The following is a 17,275-nucleotide window of genomic DNA, read 5'->3' on the forward strand; positions in this document are numbered from 1 at the left end:
GCTCTTAAACTGGTAAGCACTAAAATAATTTGTTTATTTTATATCCTCATCAAATTTCTTGAAAGTCACATAGTGGAAAATTAGGTTAGCAGTTACCTAATAATTGTTGTGTCTAGCTTTCTTTTCTCAAATGGCTCTGATGACTGTAGGACATTTGACACCCTAGACTGCTCTTAATTTTTATTACCTCCCTCATTTAAATTAATTTCACATACTCATGGAATAAAATACATAGGCATCATAAAACCTTTATACACGTATAGCTGTAACTGTCTGTTAGTAATCCAAATCAGCATGACATTTTACCCAAATTCTAGTCCCATCACTAAACTGCTTTATAGTTATAAGGTATATTCACATTTCATTTCATCCTCACTAACTCATAAGGTATATGGAACAAGAATTGTCCTTGTTTTATAGCTAAGTAAATAGGCTCAGGTTGTTACTGCCAAAGGTCATACAGGTACATTACCTTGGCAGTATCACATGTACTGACACTGCCTTTTCATGGTTACGAAACTTCATATTAAGTGAGTCATCTCTATTAGCCTCTTTTTAAAAAAAAATTTATTTATTTTTGGCTACATTGGGTCTTCATTTGCTGCCCTCAGGCTTTCTCTAGTTGTGGTGAGTGGGACTACTTTTCATTGCGATAGGCGGGCTTTTCATTGCGGTGGCTTCACTTGTTGCGGAGCCCGGGCTCTAGGCACACAGACTTCAGTAGTTGTGGCTTGTGAGGTCAGTAGTTGTGGCTTGCGGGCTCTAGAGCGTAGGCTCAGTAGTTGTGGCGCACGGGCTTAGTTGCTCCGCGGCATGTGGGATCTTCCCGGACCAGGGCTCGAGCCTGTGTCGCCTCATTGGCAGGCAGATTCTTAGCCACTGCGCCACCAGGGAAGTCCCTATTAGCCTCTTTATATAACTGCCACACCTCCTTTTGTTGCTAAAGGCAGGGCTTTCTCCAGGCCTCTGCACTAATGCAGCCCTCACAAGTGGAGCCTGCATGTTCTTCACACTGTCCACAGCAGAGACTTTGTGGTCTTGGTATCTTCCAGATCTGCATTCTCCATTTCCACACCTGATCTGGGTACTGTTTGGGAAAATCACACACTTCTATTGATTGCACCCCTGTAAACTTATCTTAGATTCAACTGAATCAGCAGAAACCCTGTGCAATTGTCCTTTTATATATTTATTCTCTCCCTGTTTTCCTCGTGATTAATTTAGAAGGTCAACATGCTCCTCAAGTTTATGTCACTGGTCTCCCCTGCTCTCACAGCAGATGGCCTTGCCTCCCATTTCAGATAGGAATTTTCTACTTCCTGAATACAAGGAAGGTTTTTGTCAAAACCTTTGAACTTAACAGAACTTCTTTCTGTGAAGTTCTAGGCATCATAAAACCTTTTGTCCCTACCTTCAACAATGTTGTTCTTAATTCAGATATGATTCAGAATGTTCAATTACATCGAAACGTAGCTCAAGATGTTACGGACGCCCCAGCATGATCAATCTAATACCCATTCCCAACCCACTTGTCCTCTGCCTCTCTCTCCCATAGAAAATGAAAGAGATAAATGCTTGCTTTCATTTCAGTGCAGGAACTTTGCATTGGGAGCTACACTCCAACAGAACAAGTTCACTGCCTAAGTTCTGGAAATTATGGCTTTTCTTACTCAGTTTATAAGTTTAATGAAATTCAGGATACCTACCTGAATCAGGCAGGGGTAATACGTCTGGATCAAGAGATGACAAATCTTTCCAGTTTGGGATGATAGGGGAAATCTATAGATTTCTGAGTCACCTGCCTATGGTATAAGTTGGGACATACCGTATTGTCTGTAAGACAAGAATTTCTTGTTCTTTTTACTGGTTAATGTTGGAAGAAGACAGCCTAAGGGTCTGACTTCTCTGCTGATGCTACTTAACAGAAGCTTAGACACAGTAGCTCTTCTGTGCCTTAAGTTTCCTCATCTGCAAACTGACCTTAATTATATTAGTCCTTAGGGTTATTGTGAGGCATACACAGGTGAAATGTGCTTGGCGTGTTGCCTTGCACTCAGTAAATCCTTAAATGTTAGCTAATTTTGAACTGGTTGGACAGGGCAATTTGTCAAATTAGCAGTTGGGCAGATTGCATGGAAGGGAGAGGACGCTTACTGGGATGACTTTTTTAACTGAAGTGATTTAGTGGGAGAGAAGTGCCTGGGATTAGAGATTTATATCCATGACTCAGGTCCATAATTCTAATAACTCACTCATTAGGTGATGTCTCATTCTCTATTAGTAACCAGGACCAAGAATCAATGAAGTACAACCTTCACTGCCATTTACTTTGAGAGCTTTTTTGAGACATTTGGTCAAAAGGTTAAATGGGCACCTAATTTTCATAGACTCATAGTCTAAATATGTCTAACTTTTCCAGTAACCTAACAAAGACAGTTTTTTTAATACTGTATTTACTAGGATTATGTCAGCCCTAGCCAACTTGTCCTGAACCTTTGAGGGTAATCTCAAGAAAGGAGACATATCAATATGGAAATACATGCAGTGGAGGCAGTTTAGAGTAGGAAATGTTTAGGAGGCTGGCTCCAGCCCACCACTATTCCCTGTCCCAGAAAAATTTATCTGTAGTCTTAATCCAGGTGAAGCAGAGTCCACCTGTAAGCTTCTTACCTCACAATGGTTGCTAACTTGTCTTGAGCAATATTCAGTAGTTATAGGGCTAAAGGATGTTGGTTCTGGAAACCAGCACCTCATATAATTCTTGGGTGGGGCATGTGTGATATAAGAAAATATCACTATGGTAGTCAAACAAACACTGTATGCTGTGTATGCAGGTTAGAGACTGGGAAGAGATCTATGAGAAAGATTTTTAACTTAGGAGCCTCCTGAATCAGACTAGGTTAGGAGACTTAATTTTTTGGTATGCACGTAATAATGTTAAAGGGAAAAAAGATATTTAAAGAACCAATGCTTACAAATAAATAACCTAAATTTACATCTAAAAGAACCAGAAAAAGGAGAACAAACAAAACCCAAAGTTAGTAGAAGGAAAGAAGTAATAAAGATCAGAGTAGATATAATGAAATGGAGACAGACAGAAAGAGAGGAAGAAAGAAAGAAACTAAGAGTTGGTTCTTTGAAAAGATAAACAAAACTGATAAACCTTTAGCCAGACTCATCCAGTAAAAAAGAGAGAGGGCCCAAGTAAAATCAAGAATGAACGAGAAGCCTCTTTCAACTGACACCACAGAAATATAAAGGGTCATAAGAGATTACCATGAACAACTATACACCAATAAAATGGACAACTGAGAAGAAATGGATAAATTCCTAGAAATATACAAACTCCCAAGACCAAGTCAGGAGGAAGTAGAAAATATGAACAGACCAATTACCAGTAATGAAACTGAATCAGTAATTTAAAAAAGAAAAACAAAAAAACTCCTAATGACCAGAAGTCCAGGACCAGATGGCTTTACAGGTGACTAATACCAAACACTTAAAGAAGAGTTAATTCATCCTTCTCAAACTATTCTGGAAAATTGAAGAGGAAGAAATGCTTCCAAACTCATTCAATGAGACCAGCATCACCATGATACCAAAACCAGACAAAGCTGTTAAAAAAAAAAAAAAAAAAAAATTACAGGTCAATATCATGGATGAACATAGATGCAAAACTCCTCAACAAAATATTAGCACACTGAATTCAACAATACACTAAAATGATCATATACAATGATCAAGTGGGACTTATTACAGGGATGCGAGGTTAGTTCAATATATGCAAATAAATCAATGGGATACACCACATTAACAAAATGGAGAATAAAAATCACATGATCCTCTCAATAGATGTCAAAATTAAACATCCATTCATGATAAAAACTCATCTAAGTGGGTATAGAGGGAACATACCTCAACAAAATAAAGGCCATTTATGACAGACCCACACCTAACATCACAATACTGAAAAGCTAAAAGCCTATCCTCTAAATTCAGGAACAAGACAAGGATGCCCGCTTTCACCATTTCTATTTAATAGTATTGGAAGTCCTAGCCACAACACTCAAGATAAGTAAAAGAAATAAAAGGCATCCAAATTGTAAGGAAAGAAGTAAAACTATTTGCAGATGATACTATATCTAGAAAATCCTAAAGATTTCACCAAAAAACTGTTAGAATTAATAAATGAATTAAGTAAAGTTGCAGGATACAAAATTAATATACAGAAATCTGTTGCGTTGCTATACACTAACAATGAACTGGTAGAAGGAAAAAATAAGAAAACAGTCCTACTTACAATTGCATCAAAAAGAATAAAATACCTAGGAATAAATCTGACCAAGGAGGTAAAAGATCTGTACTTGGAAAACTGTAAGACATTGATGAAAAAAATTGAAGACAACACAAATATATACTGTGCTCATGGATTGGAAGAATAAATATTGTTAACATGACCATACTACCCAAGGCAATCTAGAGAGTCAATACAATCCCTATCAAAATACCAATGGCATTTTTCACAGAACTAGAACAAATTCTAAAATTTGTATGAAAACCTAAAAGACCCCAAGTTGTTTTGTCTTTCTCAAAACAACCTTGAGAAAGAACAAAGCTGGAGGTATCACACTCCCTGGTTTCAATATTACAGAGCTACAGTCATTGAAACAGTATGGTCCTGGCACAAAAACAGACCCATTGATCAATGGAACAGAATAGAGAGTCCAGAAATGAACCCACACTTATATGGGCAATTAATCTAAAACAAAGGAGGCAAGAATTTGCAATGGGGAAAAGACAGCCTCTTCAATAAGTGGCATTGGGAAAACTGGACAACTACATGTAAAAGAACCAAATTGGATTACTTTCTCACACTATACACAAAAATAAACTCAAAGTGGATTAAAGACTTAAATGTAAGACCTGAAACCATAAAACTCCTAGAAGAAAACCTAAGCAGTATGCTCTTTGACATCAGTTTTAACAATATTCTTTTGGAACTGTATCTTAAGGCAAAGGCAACAAAAACAAAAGTAAGCAAGTGGGACAACATCAAACTAAAAAGCTTTTGCACAGCAAAGGAGACTGTTAACAAAACGAAAAGTTTACCTACTGAATGGGAGAAGGTATTTGCAAAGGATATATCTGATAAGATGTTAATATCCAAAATATACAAATAACTTATACAACTCAACATAAAAAAACCCCCAAAAAACCCAACTTGATTGAAAAATGGGCAAAGGACTTGAATAAGCATGTTTCCAAAGAAGACTTACAGATGGGCAACAGGTGCATAAAAAGATGCTCAACATCACTAATCATCACATAAATGCAAATCAAAACCACAATGAGATAACACCTCACACCTGTCAGAATGGCTATTATCAAAAAGACAAGAAATAACAAGTGTTGGGGAAGGATGTGGAGAAAAGGGAACGTGTGTGTTGTTAGTGGGAGTGTAAGCTGGTGCAGCCCCTATGAAAAACAGTATGGAGTTTCCTCAAAATATTATAAAATGGAACTACCATATGACCCAGCAATTCCACTTCTGGATATTTTTCTGAAGAAAACAGAAATGCTAATTTGAAAAAATATATGCACCCCTATATTCACTGAAGCATTATTTACAGTAGCCAACATATGGAAGCAACCTAAGTGTCCATAAGTAGATGAATGGATAGAGACGATGTGCTATAGCTACACAATGGACTGTTACTCAGCCATAAAAAAGGTGAAATCTTGCTATTTGTGACAATATGAATAGGCCTAGAGGGTATTATGCTAAGTGAAATGTCAGAGGAAGACACATACCATATGATTTAACTTATATGTGAAGTCTAAAAAACAAAACAAATGGACAAACATAGTAAAACAGAAACATCATAAATACAGAGAACAGGTGGTTGTCAGAAGTGGGGTGTGGGATGAGTGAAATAAGTGAGGGAGATTAAGAGGTACAGACTTCCAACTACAAAATAAATGAGCCACAGGGAAATGAACAGCATGGGGATATAGTCAGTATAATGTAATATCTTTGTATGGTGGCAGATGGTAACTAGACTTATCATGGTGATCATTTAGTAATGTATAGAAATAATCAAATCACTATGTTGTGCACCTGGAACTAACACAGTGTTGTAGGTCAATTATACTTCAAAAAAATTTTTTAATCTGCATACAGTAAGATTTAAGAATTACTAATAGATTTTGCTGTCCATACTCCTCTTTTCCTTATCACCACAGAGAGATGATGAGCTAACTGCTTTTTCAATGCGAGTGGGACTATGGAGACTCTATTAAGGATAAGTAGTGGAATGTGAGAGAAAAACAACACCAAAAGCTGTTTCTTAACTCCAGAATATGGAATAAAAATATTTTGCTTTCAAAAAAAAAGAAGAATCAATGCTTAGTGGGAAAAGACAGGAAAGGCCCACCGTTTTCACCACTTCTCAACCTATCTCTCAAGATAGGTAATGAAGAAGGGCCTTTTGTATCATAAATCAAGGTCTTGAGTACTCTTTTTTTAGCATAATAAAATAAAATGTAGGCTGTAATATATGCCAGATTCTTTTTGTAGCTATCATGCCTGAAGATTTTGATAGCTTTCTTCTATTTTCCACCCTAAAGTTAATCAAGCAGGTCACAACTAAGCCCTATATTAGTAAATATGAAAAATTCAGGAAAGGTATGTGATTTTTAAAAAAAATTATTTATTTATTTTATTTTTGGCTACGTTAAGTCTTCGTTGCTGCTCACAGGCTTTCTCTAGTTGTGGCGAGTGGGGGCTACTCTGTTGAGGTGCACGGGCTTCTCATTGCAGTGGCTTCTCTTGTTGCAGAGCACAGGCTCTAGGCACGCGGGCTCAGCAGTTGTGGCTCGCAGGATCTAGAGCACAGGCTCAGTAGTTGTGGCTCATGGGCTTAGTTGCTCTGCAGCATGTGGGCTCTTCCCGGACCAGGGCTCGAACCCACGTCCCCTGCATTGGCAGGCAGATTATCAACCACTGTGCCAGCAGGGAAGCCCAGTATGTGATTTTCTAATGGATCCTCTCAGGGGGAGCAGTTGCCCCCTCTACCCAAGCAGGTTCTCTAGCAGAATACCTTGAAAGTGGAAATGCTTTTCTTTGGCCTTCGTCACAGCAGGTGCCATATCTAAATCCACCTTCTTTTTGAATTCATTGGAAGACCGGGAACTGCCCTTCAGGACAAAGCCACAAGCTCCCTACTTTTGGTTCCTCTCCTATTTCACTGAACATTCCTTCTTAACCTCATTTGTAGGTTTCTTTTTGTCCACTCTGGAAGAGACTTTTTGCCTCCTTAATATCCACTTTCCTCTTCACTTCTAGTAACAGAACCTTGGTTATTTTTATTTTTATTTTTTTAGGGTGGTAATGGACCTATAAAAGACTACACTGTCCAACTTCCCTAGGTGTGATCAGTGAGTCAAGTGAAAGTGAGTCATGTGGGACTTCTGGGAAGAGCAGACTCAGCTAGGAAAACTGCCCTTTCGTCCCTTTTCTTCCTGCCTAGAACCTGGATGGGGTTGCAAAACTCCTCTGGCAGTCATATTGGCTTGCACCATTGAGGATGGAGCTATGCACCTGAGAATGGCAGAGCAGAAAGATAGGTGGAACTGGTGTATAGGTGATCTGGTGAAGCTGCCATACTAGCCCAGATTTCTTTAACAATTTAATAAACGTCTTTCCCCCCCCCCCAAACGTCTTTCTTATTTAAGCCATTGTCGTTTGTTTCTGTTCCATGCAGCTGATTCTAATCCTAGCTGATACACCCACTCCTTATGTTATCAAACCAGGTTCATTTGCCCAACTCGCAGCAAGCCAAATGCTGAGACGCCAAGGTTTGCAGCAGAGAAACGATTTATACACACGGCAGCCAAGCGAGGAGACGGGAGAACAAATCTTAAATCCACTTTCATGAAGGTGAGGGGCTCAGGCGACTTACAGCATAAGGAAGCAGGGTGGTCTGAGGTGTGCGGAAAGATGATTAAAGGTAAGAAAAATGTACAGTAATTAGGGTTCTGTACAGGCATATCTGAGTTACATGCTTCTTCATGGGATGCATGTTCAGAAAATGGTGGCATTTACATGATCTGAGGGTGAAGTGTTTGGCCTTCTGATGTCACCCAGTGCATGGTCTCAACTGGTTTGATCTGGGCAAGACAAACTCCGTGTTCCTGAAAAACAATGTGAGCAGCTGTTACTATAGTGACTTATATATCAGAGGTGTTATCTCTAGGAGGTGATTTAAGGAGTCTTGTGATATATTGTCTGAGCTACATGAAGCTTGAAGGTATGCAATCTGCAAGAACAATTGAGGCAAGCTTGATTGAAGACAGGTTACAAGTTATTATTTATCAAGCAAGTTATGATTTAAGGGATCTGATGACCTCCCTCAGTTTCACTTATATACTATTAGTGTTCCCCAAAGTTATGCCTTTCTTTACATTTTGTCCCCTTGGCAATATCCAAGTCACCCATGACTTTAGCACACACATGCCAGTGACTTCATAGCTATATCTGTAGTCCAAATACCCTTGAGCTCAAAAGCCTTATACTCAACTGCCTTTTAGACATCTTTACTTGGGTCCCCCCAACACCCCACCCAGACATTGTGGTTGGCTGAATAAGGGCCTCCTCCAGATAGGTCCATGCCTTAATCCCTGGAACCTATCATAAAAGTGACTTTACAACTGTGATGAAGTTAAGGATGTTGATATGGAGAGTTTATACTGGATTATTCAGGTGGGCTTGATGAGTCAGAGAAGAAGGCAATGTAGCAATGGAAGCAGAGACTGGAGTGATGTGGGCACAGCCAAGAATTCTGGCAGCCTCTTGAAGCTAGAAGAGACAAGGAATGGATTACCCTTTTGAATCTCAGAAGGAACTATCCCTTCCAGCACCTTGATTTTCGCCCACTGAGACCCATTTCAGACTTCTGACCCCCAGACCTGCAAGATAATAAAGTTTGTGGTAATTCGCAACGGGATTGGGAAACTAACACAGGCACCTCAAACCTAACATATCCAAAAGTATATATAGCCTTCCAGGGTTCCAGCAGAATCTGGGGAGTTGACTGGGCTCATCCCAAGGTGAGTCTTGATTTCTCCCCTTGTCTCCTCAGTAGTACAAGACTGACACAAACTTGATTCTGTTCTTCAGAGCCCTTCTGCTTGGCTTCCTAGCTTCCTGCCTTGTTCAATTTGAAAATTTGGCAAATGTCTTAAGGGCTGGGTGTTGGACACATACTTCCTTCTTACTGAGACCTTCACCTTTCAAGCCTCTGCGTTTCATTTCTTCCTCCCTGAGAAGTTTCTCTGCCTTTTATTAGAGGCCCTCTGCCCAAGCCCTTCTCTTGCCTTCTTAGATTTTTGCTCCACACTCAGAATGGTTAACTGCTCTGAGGGAAAATGCAGCGGCAGACTGTTATCTTACCTCTCCCTGCAGTTCTCTCTTTTTCCAAGATTTTACGTTATGAAGTCCTGGTTGCTTCTACATTATCTTCAAACAGCAGCTGCAAGCGACTTCATTTTAGCTCTGCACACAAGAGAGAGGTGGATACCAGGTCTCCTGAACTGCTCCCCTCTCCCTCCCTACCCTGGACCTTCAGGTAAAGAACTTTCCTGGTATCTGAGCTCTGCTTTAATAACAGAGGGATGACATTCCCTCTTTCCCCACAATCTAACAGCATCTCGGTCCTGTTTATGTCCCAACCCCCAAGCTAGCCTCATTCTGCATCCCAGGCCAGAGTGTATAGTACTTGGGCTTTCTTAGTTTTCCTGAAAATCAGGATTGCCTGCTTTCTAAATCCTGTGATTTTATTTTGTGGTTCTCTTAACTCCTTTCTCCTTGTTGATAATTCTGGACTAAGTGCTGTGCCAGCTCCAAATCAGTTGTTAAAGAAGGCTCATTTTGACATTCCCAGATATACTGCATTCTGTTTTTCAATTTAGTCCTCAAATAAAAGCCTTGATAGCAAGCACTCTTGTAGGTTGCTTTCTTTCCTCTGAATTGTAAATGAGTGATTTGTGGCAATTTTGGTAAGCCGGGTCAAAGATCCTTACTAAAGAAAATAATGGGGGCTTTCCTGGTGGTGCAGTGGTTAAGAATCTGCCTGCCAATGCAAGGGACACGGGTTCGAGCCCTGGTCCGGGAAGATCCCACATGCCACGGAGCAACTAAGCCCGTGCACCACAACTACTGAGCCTGCGCTCTAGAGCCCACAAGCCACAAGTACTGAGCCCACGTGCCACAACTACTGAAAACCACACACCTAGAGCCCATGCTTCACAACAAGAGAAGTCACAACAATGAGAAGCCCGCACACCACAACGAAGAGTAACCCCCGCTCACCACAGCTAGAGAAAGCCCACTCACAGCAGTGATGACCCAACACAGCCAAAAATAAAAACTAATTAATTAATTAAAAAACAATAATGGTAGCTTTTTATAGCTCTGAAACTTTGTGCTTCACTGGCATGAATATCATGTGTTTTCTATGCCTGGTCTCATTTAATTAACACAACAATCCTGTGCAATGGAGCGCAGGGGTTGGAGGGCTGGAGGGTAGAGTGGTAATTATTCTTTTTTTTTTTTTTTTTTTTTTTTTTTGCGGTATGCGGGCCTCTCACTGCTGTGGCCCCTCCCATCGCGGAGCACAGGCTCCGGACGCGCAGGCCTAGCGGCCATGGCTCACGGGCCCAGCCGCTCCGCGGCATGTGGGATCTTCCCGGACCAGGGCACGAACCCGTGTCCCCTGCATCGGCAGGCGGACTCTCAACCACTGCGCCACCAGGGAAGTCCTAGAGTGGTAATTATTGACTGCACTTTGCTTGTTAGGAAAGAAGCTGAGAGACGTTAAATTCCTCATCAGTGAGTGGTAGAACTAAGTAAGATTCAGAGAGTTCTCTCTGACTCCAAAGCCCTTACTCTTTCTAATACAGTTCTACCTCCTGACCTGTAATTCTCAGTGTCTGATGCCACAAACAATTTCTAACCTCATTGTAAGCACCTGTGGGCCCCTGATTAGCGTGTGGATGATTCTGAATAGCCCATCACCTTGACTGAACAGTTAAAATGCAATGACACACAGAACATTTTTAGAGGCCAATAATAAAATTTAAGAATATTATGTCTAAGAACTAGTTAGTGACTGAGAATACACAAAGAAGATTAGAGGCTCTTATGTACCTTGTGGTCTCCAAAAAGAAAAATACAGGAAACCCTTGAACAAAGTAGAGGTTAGGGGTGCTGACCCTCCAAGCAGTTGAAAATCTGCATGTAACTTATAGTTGGCTCTCTTGGCCACGGTTCCTCCATAACTGCAGTTTTGCAATCTGAATTCAACCTACCATGGATCGAGTGGTACTGTAGTATTGACTACCGAAAAAAATCCACATATAAGCGGACCCACGTAGTTCAAACCCATAATGTTCAAGGGTCAACTGTATACAGATTCTTGGTACAACCATTAGTGACTTGCTGTTGGAGTCTAAGGGAACTATTGGCCTTACCTGGATTATGAAAATCTGAGGAGCAAAAGGTGTGGGTGAGGAAGTGAAATTGTGGCCCACGCAAATACTATTAGGAAGATCCTGGGCTCAGTTCTGGGTATGTCTGCTTGTGCTGTTAGTTCTTAACCCTAATTAACTTTTATGTCATTCCTGTAGTTACAATTGCCTTTTTTCCCAGAATGATTTTTCTTTATGGAGGTATAGTACAATCAATAACAAAACATGATATTAATTTCAGGTGTATAACATAATGATTCAATACTTGTGTATATTGTAAAATGATCACTACAATATCTACTTAATATTCACCATCATACATAGTTGCAAAAAATTTTTTTTGTGCTAAGAACTTTTAAGACCTACTATCTTAGCAACTTTCAAATATGCAACACAATATTATTAATTATAGTTACTATGTTATACATTACATCCCCCTGACTTTTAAAAAAAAAATTTTATTTATTTTTTGGGGCTGCGCTGGGTCTTCCTTGCTGCACATGGGCTTTCTTTTTTTCTTTTTTTTTTGCAGAGAGTGGGGCTACTCTTTGTTGAGGTGCGCAGACTTCTCATTGCAGTGGCTCCTCTTGTTTCGGAGCACAGGCTCTAGGCACGTGGGCTTCAGTAGTTGTGGCTTATGGGCTCTAGAACACAGGGTCAGTAGTTGTGGCACATGGGCTTAGTTGCTCTGCAGCATGTGGGATCTTCCTGGACCGGGGATCAAACCCGAGTCACCTGCCTTGGCAGGAGGATTCTTAACCACTGCGCCACCAGGGAAGTCCCCGAGTCTGTTTCTGTTTTGTACGTAAGTTCATCTGTATCCTTTTTAAGATTCCACAAATAAGTGATGTCATATTTGTCTTTGTCTGTCTTACTTCAGTTAGTATGATAATCTCTAGATCCATCCACGTTGCTGCAAATAGCATTATTTCATTGTTTTCTTATGACTGAGTAATATTCCATTGTATATGTGTATACCACGTCTTCTTTATTCATTCACCTGTCAATGGACATTTAGGTTGTTTCCATATCTTGGCTATTGTAAATAGTGCTGCAGTCTTTTCAAATTATAGTTTTGTCTGAATATATGCTCAGGAGTGGGACTGCTAGATCATATGGCAACTCTATTTTTAGTTTTTTGAGGAACCTCCATACTGTTTTCCATATTGGCTGCACCAATTTACATTCCTACCGACAGTGCAAGATGGTTCCCTTTTCTCCACACCCTCTCCAGCATTTATTTTTTGTAGACTTTTTGTTGATAGCCATTCTGACCTGTGTGAGATGATACCTCATTGTGGTTTGATTTGCATTTCTCTGATGCAATTGAGCTCTCTTTGGTTTTGTCTTTCCATCTAAACAACATATTTTGATGACTAATGTATCAAAATATTTCTTGGAAGCATAAAAATTACACAAATTTAAATTTAGATTTTTTAATAGTAAGTTACAGGATCAAATATGATCTAGGAGCTCTGGAGGGACTAAAATGGGGGAAAGGAAAGTGTTGGAGTGAATAAGGATCTAATGAAAGAAAAAAGAAAAGGAATGAAAAGAAAGAGAAAGTAAGTTATCTAAAGAATTTTACGTTCTCGGTTTTTCCTAGAGTTGGCTCTGTGTACATATGATTCTCAGGGTGCCAAATCCTTTTAAAAACTGGAAGCCAAATTCAGACACTTCCCGTAAAGATGCAGTTAAAAATACTTTTGGTAGATCATGGAGAGCCCTCTGTGCTTGACTTTGTAGTGAACACAAGAGGGCGCTAAGCTCCATAGTGATGCACAGGCCACTCAGGCCCACATCTAGCATCACAGTATATGCACAAATAGTTGTTTTCAAGTAATATTTCTTAAAGGTCATACCAAGTGTTAAGCAGAGACATAGCTACTCTCCTAGGTAGGTCTAATTCTAGATAGATAGAGATACCCATCTCATTTAATTTTGTGACTTTATGTGCCTGTAAGATAGTCTGCCACCAGTTTGAAGATATTAATATTTCTAGGGAAATCAAAAGAATGTTGTCAGGCAGAGAGGTATAGAAAGAAAGGTTGGTAGGGACCACCTAAGCTTTCTCAGGGGAAAGGGAGCCTTAGCGAAGACTTCAGGTGTTGTAATCCCATGAGAAGGCGCACACACCACAGCATCTTAGCAGGAGATGTTAACTCTTCAAACCGTGTGACCCCTGTGCTCTAGTTCTATGCTCACAAGCAACCTCTGATGATTATTTGGTTTCTCACGGGGGTCTGTGTCCATGGATGGACACTCAGGGGCAAAACAAACTTTAAAAAATCTCATTTATTATAGCAAATGTAAAAATATTATAGTTATTTGGTGGCAGTTATATTTCTTATTTTAGGAGGGTCATAGGACAAGGAAGAGTTTAAAATAGCTGCCAGAGTTTGAATCTGAGTGGACTATTCACAGAAAAAGCCAGTAATGAAAGTGTTGGGAGACAATGGGAATAGAAGTTTTGCCATGAATTTGAGGTGTAGGGTGTTTGTACAGGTGGCAGCTCTCAACGAGCAGCTGGAAATGATGTCCTGTATTGGTACCAGGAGAGATAAGGGAGAGAAATAAATCTTTAGGAGCCCTTGGAACGGGGGATTATTGCCTGGAGGGGATACTGAGGAAGAATGTGTGGAGAAAGAAGAAATGAGGCCCGAGGACAGGCTTAGGGCATTAGGAAGGAAGACAAAGAGGGCAGTGGAAGAGGATTCTTCGGTGCAATCACAGGGAAAGATGGAAGCCTTTTGGAAAAGAAAGGAGTAAAGTGTGCAAAGAAGACAAAAATGATAAGTACTGGATTTTCCTGTTTAAAATCATTGGTTACAGTGAAGAGAACAAGAGAAGTTGAGATAGCAGCCAAATTCTATGAGTTTACCAGTAGGTGGGCCCGTGGCATCTTGTCATACTAGAAAGCAAGAAAATTCAAGGAGTTGGAAGCCAGTTTGCAAAGGATAACACTGCCCAAGGATGGATCAGTATGGGCATCCGGAAGGATAGCAACCCTCTGTGTTAACCCTCTGATGTTGCTGTAACAAATTACCACAATTTATCAGCTTAAAAACAACAGAGTTGCAGTTCTGTAGGTTAAAAGCCCACACAGGTCTCACTGACCTCAAACCAAGGCATCAGCAGGACTGCATTCCTTTCTGGAAGCTTTAGGGAAAAAATCAGTTTCCTTGCCTTTCCAGCTTTGCCTGCCTTCCTTGGCTCCCAACCCCCTTCCTCTGTCTCAGAGCCAGCAGTGGTAGAGTCCTCACATCCCATCACCTCCTCTTTTTGCCTCCCTCCTCCACTTGTAAGGCCCCTGGTGAGTACTTGGAGCCACCCAAGTAATCCAGGATATCTCCCTATTTTAAAGTCGACTGTTGGCTAACTTGATTCCATTTGCTACCTTAATTCCTCTTTGCCATGTAATGTAACATATTCACAGATTTCCTGGCATTAGGACCTGAGCATATTTGGGGAGCATTATTCTGCCTACCACAGTAACTAGAACAGATTGAAACATCAAATATGTTTAAATCATGAGTTCAAGATGATATTAAGACAAACAATCAAAACGATACTAAGACAACAAACAAACAATATTCACTGCTAAGAAAGTGACACAGCATTTTGAAAAGTGGTACATAAAGGGAAATTACCAAGTATTCATCCTGCCTTTCCTGTATACACTGTACCTTGATAACCAAAAAACTGATGAAGGAAAATTTTTCGTTGTTAAAACAGTCCAGCTAATACATGAAGAGGGAATGTCATCATTTCCCAATCCTCGGTGAATTAATGGACCTGGGTGATAATTATCAATGATGGTTAACATCACAAAAAATGCAACATAGACACTTGGCTATTGTGTGCTTCCTAACGGGAGTACAGAGCACCACCTATGACTTTTTCTTGCCAAAACAGCAGATCCTGAAACTGGCAAAGACTCCAGATCCAACCGCTTTACAGGAAATACAGGGGACAAAGGAACATTCTGAAGGAGGCAATGGGCAAAACCTGAACTGTGCAGAACTCCACAGAACAAATGACATACATCATTTAAAAAATACAAAACAACAACAAAACAACCTCTGAGAACAAGAACAACAAAAGATGGAGGGGGAACTTCTTGTTGGAAGGCTTAGAAACATCAACCAATTTCAGTTTGTAAGTTTTTTGTTTTGTTTTGTTTGCGGTACGCGGGCCTCTCACTGCTGTGGCCTCTCCCGCTGCGGAGCACAGGCTCCGGACGCGCAGGCTCAGCGGCCATGGCTCACGGGCCCAGCCGCTCCGCGGCACGTGGGATCCTCCCGGACCGGGGCACGAACCCGCGTCCCCTGCATCGGCGGGCGGATTCTCAACCACTGTGCCACCAGGGAAGCCCTAGTGTGTAAGTTTTATTTGGGTCCTAATTCAAACAAACTTAAAAATTTGTAAGGCAGTTGGGGAAATGTGAACAGTAACAGAATGCTTGATGATATTAAGAAATCGTTAGATTTTTTTAAAGTGTTAAAATTTTTAAAAAATTATTCTTTTTTTTAAAAAAATTATTCTTTTAGAGCTATAAATTGAAATATTTACAGATTAAATGACATGATGTCTGAAATTTACACCAAAATATCCTAGAGGCAGGGCAGGGAATAGGTAGGGGAACAGATGAAACAAGGTTGGCCAGAAGCAGATAATTGAAACAGGGTGATCAGTGTGGAGGTTCTTTATACTGTTCTCTCTTTCTTTTTAAAAATATGGGCAAAGAACCTAGGTTCTGTAGTCAGATTGCCTGGGTTCAAGTCCATCTATTAGTTGTATAACACATCTTATAGAATTGAAGATTTGAATGAGAATAGGTTTTTGTGGTAAAATATACATAATATAAAATTTACTATTGATACTTTAGCCATTTTTAAATGTACAACTGTGTGGCTTTAAGTACATTCACAATATTGTGCAGTCATCACTACCATCCATTTCCAAAGTTTTTAAATCATTCCAAAAAGAAACTCTCCTCATTAAACAATAACTCCCCATTTTCCCCTTCCCCTGGCCCTGGCCACCTTGCTATTCTACTTTCTGTCTCTATGAATTTGCCTATTCTAGGTACCTCATATAATGGAATCATTCAATATTTGTATTATTGTGTCAGTTTGTTTCACTTAGCATAATGTTTTCAGGGTTCATCTAGTTGTAGCATATGTCAGAATTTCTTTCCTTATTGAGTCTGAATAATATTCCATTGTATTAGTATATACCACATTTTAGTTATTCATTCATCTGTTGAAAGAACATTTTTAAAGAATTTAGAAAAGAGTTTAGCATATGAGCTTGCTAAGCAGCACCTAGTAATTATTATTGTTGTTATAGGAGAAATGTTAGAAGAAAAATTTAATCAATTTTTAAGCAATATTTTAACCATATTTGGTTTTGGGTAGAGGGATTCTGTTTTCTTTTTTTACTATATGCTTTGCATTTCTTGGTGATGTGGTTTGATAATGGAAAAAGCATTTTAAATACACATACACACATTTTAGCTACACCTTTCTCTCTTTATATTTTTACCAAACTATTTTAAAAAGGTGTATACATGCTGTCTCAACTACCTTTAATTTTTTGAATTTTTGAATTTTATTTTACTTATTTTTTATACAGCAGGTTCTTATTAGTCATCAGTTTTATACACATCAGTGTATACATGTCAATCCCAATCACCCAATTCATCACACCACCACCACCACCCCCCCGCCGCATTCCCCCTTTGGTG

Source organism: Kogia breviceps, chromosome 9 (assembly GCF_026419965.1).
Source record: "Kogia breviceps isolate mKogBre1 chromosome 9, mKogBre1 haplotype 1, whole genome shotgun sequence".
Lineage (NCBI taxonomy): Eukaryota > Metazoa > Chordata > Mammalia > Artiodactyla > Physeteridae > Kogia > Kogia breviceps.